This window comes from Anneissia japonica, unplaced genomic scaffold (genome assembly GCF_011630105.1).
Source record: "Anneissia japonica isolate Jap-2015-1 unplaced genomic scaffold, ASM1163010v1 scaffold40305_len23432_cov98, whole genome shotgun sequence".
Lineage (NCBI taxonomy): Eukaryota > Metazoa > Echinodermata > Crinoidea > Comatulida > Comatulidae > Anneissia > Anneissia japonica.
In genome coordinates, this window is record NW_022736716.1 from 10,854 (window position 1) to 18,115 (window position 7,262).

The 7,262-nt window shown below is 37.2% G+C and overlaps 1 long non-coding RNA gene across 1 annotated transcript in view; it reads right to left on the reverse strand.

Annotated features, from left to right (window-relative positions):
* Positions 1-5,348: 5,348 nt before the first annotated feature.
* Positions 5,349-7,262, reverse strand: part of LOC117116844 — a 5,226-nt gene continuing 3,312 nt past the window's right edge. Inside the window, exons 2-3 of the long non-coding RNA XR_004446829.1 lie at positions 6,824-6,935; positions 5,349-5,583 (exon numbers count right to left, since the gene is read on the reverse strand). This is a non-coding gene — a long non-coding RNA (uncharacterized LOC117116844). The remainder of the gene's footprint in view (positions 5,584-6,823; positions 6,936-7,262) is intronic.

Below are 7,262 nucleotides of genomic sequence, written 5' to 3' on the forward strand. Positions count from 1 at the left end.
AAAAATATGTATGCAACTTACTAAATCTTTTTTTATGTATGTATACACCACTAAGTCTGTGGTGTCATTATCGCATCACATGTCATCAGCACCTACTGTACAGAAACCGCTCTGACAATAAGAAAAGTGCATGCAAATAACGTTATCTTTTTATTGCCGGTCCCTAATAGTGTGGTCTAAAAGCACAATTCTGGGCAATCTCAGGCGTATCCGGGGGTGAAGCGCAATATCACGGTCAAATACTTAAAAATCACCTTATTTTGCGAATTAGCGCCCTCAACTGGATCACCTTCGCCCCCCCCCCCTCCATCTCGTAGATACGCCATTGATGGGCCACCCCATCAGCATCCCCATTTCAAGACTATATACGCCATTGGCCATACTAGGCTATAAAACACGTACCAATTACCCCTACTGGGGATATTTATTACCCGGCTCTAAACGACCCTTGGTTTGTACCCCCTGCTGGACATGCGTAGACCGGGGCGTAGACATGCATAAGCCGAATGTAGTACAAATGTTTATAAGTGTGATTAATAAACAATTTTAATTACTTGTGCAAATTTAAAGATGTGGGTAACCCACATATTTATATTATATACGACTTCGATGGGCACTGTCTAATACTTTCTTCCAGCTTATCTCTGAAAAGATTGTAACCTTTTCGTCTGCAGTTGGTTCAACATGAATTACACAGGAGCCAGTGGGCTTCCATGGCGGCCTAGGCACGGACATGACACGTTGTTGTTTGTTGTTATTTCGCGACGTTATCAACGAGTACAATACATTCATTATCCACCATCAAATAAACTTCCTTAAAGAAAAAAAAAATTGGTTCGTGTGGGAATCGAACACACAACCTCCATGTTTGCTATTCATTATCCACAATCAACTAAACTGCCTGAAAACTGGCTCGTGTGGGAATCGAACCCATGACCTTCAAAAGAAGTAAATAAAAATAAATAAATTTAAAAAAATTTAAAAAAAACTTGCCCCGTGTGGGAATCGAACCCACGATCAGGAGTATCCAGCATGACTAAATGAAGGGAGGTGAACCGCGGCCCCTAAGCCATAAATGCGATAAACCTAGTACCACACCAAGTACCAGTTAGTCAACTCTGATCCTACTACAAAAAATTCTTTGTATATATACACTGCAGGTTAATATTACGCATGGTCATGGTGTCAAAAATCGGCCGAGAGGGTTAATTTTATTTTCTAAAAATGTAGAATTAAATTTATAATCGATTTTTGATTGTTACCATCTCCATAACTTACGCACTTTTTTTTTAAATAGACAAAAATATTTGAAAAATTCATTATGCAAATTAGTAAAAAAAATAGACTAATCATGTTACGGGAAACTTGGGGGTTGTGTGTTCAATTCCCACACAAACCATTTTATTTAAGGCAGTTAGTTGATGGTGGATAATGAATAGAAAACCTGGTGGTTGTGTGTTCGATTCTCACACGAACCAATTTTTTTTTTTTTGGCCCGACGTCGGTAAACGTTTAAAATTTACAACTTATAACCAACGTCGGCCCATCTGTTGTCACCAACCTCCACTAACGTTTACCGACGTTGGGCCAACAAAGTACCTCGACGTTGGGACAACGTCTATAATCACATCCTAGTATTTATTACAAACTCTTACCAACGTCGGACCAACAGTTGTAACCAACCTTCATTTCAAACGTTTACCGACGTCGGGCCAATAGCCCAGCATGGTAAAAAAAATACCTATGTTCATCTATTAGCATTGCTATTCTGCATGATAGGTTAATAAAAAATATGATATAAGGTCATAAAAATATTATATTATTATCATAATTATAATGAAGTCTGGTCTTTAGTTTACGTTAAATTGCGATTCACACAGATGATGAATCCGAAATCATGAAGACATACACAATATTGTAAAAGAACATTAATAAGTAACATGATAACATTATAGTTAATTGCAAAAAAAACATCACAAATGTCCTACTGGTCTTTCCGATTGGAACTGTTCCAACGGGATGAACTCATCACACTTGTTTTTCTAATAAGTTGAATTGGTCCACCAACTTGTATTTTGTCGACGTACAAATAATGTTTTTATTAGGCCTTAACTACCCCTCTTGCTGCGAGATCAGCCAGCTCTGCCAGGCCGAAATAAATTTCATAAAAAATATAACTAAATTACGATAGTCCCAGTAGTAAAATTAAAATATTTAGAGGACCTATTTAAGTTAAAAATAGAAGATGTCATTCACCTATCAATCTAATAACCATGCTTTGAGGTTGATAGAAAAATGTTATTTACAGCTAACCTGTAGCAATGTTATAATACAGTATAGCACGTACAGCCAACCAAAGCTAGCTTCGAATTACTTAAATCTGATTGGTCCCTTCTTGAAGGCCAGCCAAAGCTAGCAGCTGGTATCTGTATCTGTATCTGTGTGGATACTGCACTGGACCACAATGTTGAGTAAAGCGTGCAGACACAGATGGTATTGCGAATGTGGTGTAAGGAACAGATCACCATACCAGAGAGCCAGAAGACACAGCAACAGCAACAGCAACAGCTACTGCTACTGCTACTGCTACTGCTACTACTACTACTACTATTATTATTATTATTATTATTATTATTATTATTATTATTATTATTATTATTATTATTATTATTATTATTATTATTATTATTATTATTATTGTTGTTGCTGTTTCTGCTGCTGTTGGTGTTGTTGTTTAATATTATTATTGTTATTATTGTTATTATTATTATTATTATTGTTAATATTATTATTATTATTATTATTATTGTTATTGTTATTGTTGTTATTATTATCATTATTATTATTAATATTATTATATTGTTATTTTTATTATTATTATTATTATTATTATTATTATTATTATATTATCACTATTACTTATTACTATTATTATTACTATTATTATTACTATTATCATTATTCCTACTATGTGATGATTGTCATTATCGTTATTATTGTTGCTACTACTACTACTATTATTATTATTATTATTATTATTATTATTATTATTATTATTATTATTATTGTTATTATTATTATTATTATTATTATTATTATTATTATTATTATTATTATTATTATCATTATTATTATTTGACTGAGCGTAAAACAGCTCAAGAGAGGCCAATGATTTGAATGGCCAAAAGATAGGCCGAAATGAATGGATTACCCCTAAGAAGTATCTGGTAGTATGTGGCTAAATTGTAGCCTATAATGTTCTTGATATACATGCAAGAAAACTGTAGTGGAATTGAGCCGCCCAAGTTGTATGAAAATATTTCTAGAAACTGTGGTGTAATTGCGACGCCCAAGTGCTATGGGTACTGCCAAGAAAACTGTGGTGGAAATGAGACGCCCAAGTTTTGTGGATACTGTGCTGCTAGAAAACTGTGGTGGAATTGAGACGCCCTAAGTTTTATAAAACTTTTGCAGGAAAGCTGGAGGATTTGAGCCGCCCATTTTGATTTGTTACTTCGGTAGAACCGAGCAAGCGTAGCGTGAGAACATTTAACGGAACATTTTTTTTGTTCGATATTTACATATCTATTATACCGTATTATTTGTATATTATACCTTTACTTTTCAACGTGGTAGTCGGAAGTTTTAACAATTAAATATATGATTTTTTTCTGCATTACATTATTAGTTGTACTCAGTATTTTCATTGGTTGGAATTTCTTAGAACTTGTGACAATGGGGGCTCATCCGGGAAAATTTCCCTAGCCAATGAGTGCTGAGTATTAACTAATTGTGTACAAACGTATTTGCATATTTAAACGAGATTTGTTATTGTAATTATGCGATAACACTGTTTAGACATTAACATTGAAGTTGTACTGTGAATTATTTATTATTTTATCACATGATTACTTCATGCCTAAAATAGAAATAATGAAATTTTAGAAAGTACTTACGATGGGTAGACAAAATGGGGACTCAAGGTACAGCCTTGTTGGTGTTTGCTAGGGAAAGAGAAAAATATGGTAGAGAAGAACGACAGTTAGAGAGCAAGAGCAAGAAAAGCAATTGGGGTATGGAGAGTAGGCAGATTGAGTTGACAAATGCCGAAATGAAGCTTTAAACAGAGAAAAGTCTTCTAATGTCGGTATCAGCGCAAGTGAACCAATCTGTTGTAAAAGTAAAAAGGCCCTAAATTACCCCTATTTAAGGATACGGTTGATTATTTGGACGCATACTTAAGATGTTTTGAGCAGTTTGCTGAAAGAAATTGTACTCTGTTGACTTGGAAAGCCCTAAATGTGTATAGTCGACTCTCCTTTAGAAGCGTGTCAGGACTATTCATGAAATTAAGTGCGCACTTTTATTTAGGTTTTGTTTAACGGATGATGGGTACAGGGAGAAGCTGAAGAGTGTGATGAGAGTTTTGTACAGTTTACCCTAAGGTTGAAAGGATACTTATAGAGATTGGTTGAGTTAGTGAACCTGGTTGACTTACTTCTACAAGAACAATTTCTGTTAACTGTATATAAAGGAACGCAAACCTGAAAGTATTGATGGATAGATTATCTGATTGATGGTTGGAAGCTCATCCGAAGAAGGGAAGCCTAGGCTAGGTTGTAGTAGGGGTATTAGTGCCAAAGACGCTTGACACTAATTTGAGTAAATCGGAGGTTAACAACAAGGATAAGTAAATCTACTTTATTTTAATTGTGGACGGATGACATTCATATAGAAATTATAATATGAAGCGTACTGGGCCTGGCATGCAAAGCAAGTTTGGGAGACGAACAGACACTGGGGGCATAATGTGCTGAGGTATGTGCCATTCACTAATTATGAATGAAACAATTGGGAAAGGATCAAAAGAAAAGAAGGTGATGTTTTTTAGAGATACAGGGTGTACGTCAGTGGTGGTTAGGAAGTCCTTATTGGAAGATGATAAATTCATTGGTCGTAAAGGCATTCTATTGGATGGTACGGAAAGGGTGGTGCCTTTAGCCAAAATGTGGGTGACTGTCCATTTTTTAAAGGGTTTGTTACGGCGCTGTGCATGAATATGATCTTATTGTGGGAAATATTCCTTTCGTCGAAGTTCCATGTAATGTAGAAATTGGATTTAATGTTCAACGTAGATCTTTAGTTGGCGGGGTGAAGACCCGTAGTATGATAGAAATGGAAATAAGCCATTTAAGCCTTTGTTAGTTAACAGGATGGTGAATTATTAACGTCGGTGGAAGGTATATATGAAAGAAAGACTAAAAGGTAAGGGAATTTTTTTCAAAATTAAATGAAAAAAGAGGACTTTTGTTCAGAGTTTTTATTACTAGAAAGTCAGATACCTGTTGATCAAATTGGTGGTTCCATCCATGACGTCTCGATGGCGGGTCATCTTATAGTAGGAAAGATGATGGAAAAGATCTTGAACGTGTTCTATTGGCCAGGTCTACAGGGGTATGTTCAACGATATTGCAGATCGTGCGACATTTGTAGGGTTGCAGTAGAGCATTGTTAGGGCCAATGCCTTTAATTGATACTCCGTTTAAATTGCGGTGGATATCATAGGACCAATACATCCAGCTTCTGAGAAAGGTAATCGGTAAATTTTAGTTGTAGTAGATTATGCAACCTGATACACAGAGGTTGTGGTCTTACCTAGGATAGAGGCAGAGCGTGTAGCAGAGGCACTGGTAAAAGTGTATTCTAGACGGCTACGTTCAAACTTGGAAATAAGCCAGGCATACGTTGAGCCTGGCTCAATGTTAAGCCCGGATTAACTTTGCCGGGCGTTCAGACTAGTAGGATTAGGCAGGCGCGAGTATTTGCATAATGAACCGTAACCAAGAAACGAGTTTCGAAACAATGCGCTCAAAACGTACGAAGTCAACGCAACCCCCCACCCCCACTTCACCCGCAGCTATTGAAGCCCGGCTTAGAAAAGTTAAACACGGTGGCACGCTAAGCCTAGTTACCATAGGAACACAGCCCGGCTTGATATAAGCCACCTAATTTATGCCAAGGTAAGTACTTTTTTAAAATTGACTTAGCTAAAGGTTATTGACAAATTCTGATAGCTGAAGTAGTCAGCTTTTGTAACATCCCAGGGTTTACACCAGTTTAGGGTAATGCCATTTGGGATGGTAAACGCCCCAGCAGCTTTCTCGCCCATGATGCGTACTTTACTTAAAGGTCTTGAGGAAGTTGTTAATTACATTGATGATATCTTAATGTTTCTAAAGATTGGAATGAACATTTGAATTGTCTAGAACTTAAGTTCTTAATTGGCTTAGAGAAGCAGGGTTAACGGCTCGAACATGGAACTATTAACCTCGACCGTTTAAATGCTTGTTAGGATTTTAATCCTTAGATTTTTTGGGTCATGTGATAGGTAGGGGAGAGGTAACATGGGCGGCGGAAGCGGGGGCCGCCCCCCCCCCCCACTTTTTGGCAAAAAATATATGTCTGGAGGTTTTTGTATGATCGGAAAAAATGCAAGAAAAGAAGGAGGAGTCATTAAAAGACATTTCAGAAGTCAGGAAAGCTCATTTCCCGCCATCTATAAATCGAAAATTTCCGGGGGAACCCGGACCCCCTTTATCTTTAGAGTTCATCGATTAATTGAATCATTTTCAAGAAGGTGGGGGGGGGGGACCTTGAATTTTGAAGAATTTAAAAGTCATTAAAAGACACCTCAGAAGTCGGGAAACTTAATTTCCCACCACCTAGGAATCAACATTTTTCCTGGGAAGAACAGGACCACCCCCCCACCCTTTCTTTTTGGGATTTATCAATTCATGGAAAAAAAAATACTTATGCAACTTACTCTTTTTTTATGTATGTATACACACACTAAGTCTGTGGTGTTCTACACTCTTCATCCTCGCCATGTCACTATCGCATCACATGTCATCAGCACGTACTGTACAGAAACCGCTCTGCCAATAAAAAAAAGTGCATGCAAATAACGTTATCTTTTTATTGCCGGTCCCTAATATGTGGTCTAAAAGCACAATTCTGGGCCATCTCAGGCGTATTCACCGCTGGGGGGGGGGGGGTAGCGCAAAATCACGGTCAAGTACTTTAAAATCACCTAAAATCACCTTATTTTGCGAATTAGCGCCCTCAACCGGTCACCTTCGCCCCCACTTCACCTTCGCCTCCACCCACCCGTAGATATGCCACTGAGATATGGCTCCACCCCATCAGCACCCCCATTTCAAGACTAGATACGCCATTGGCCATACAAAGCCTGTCTCTTATAC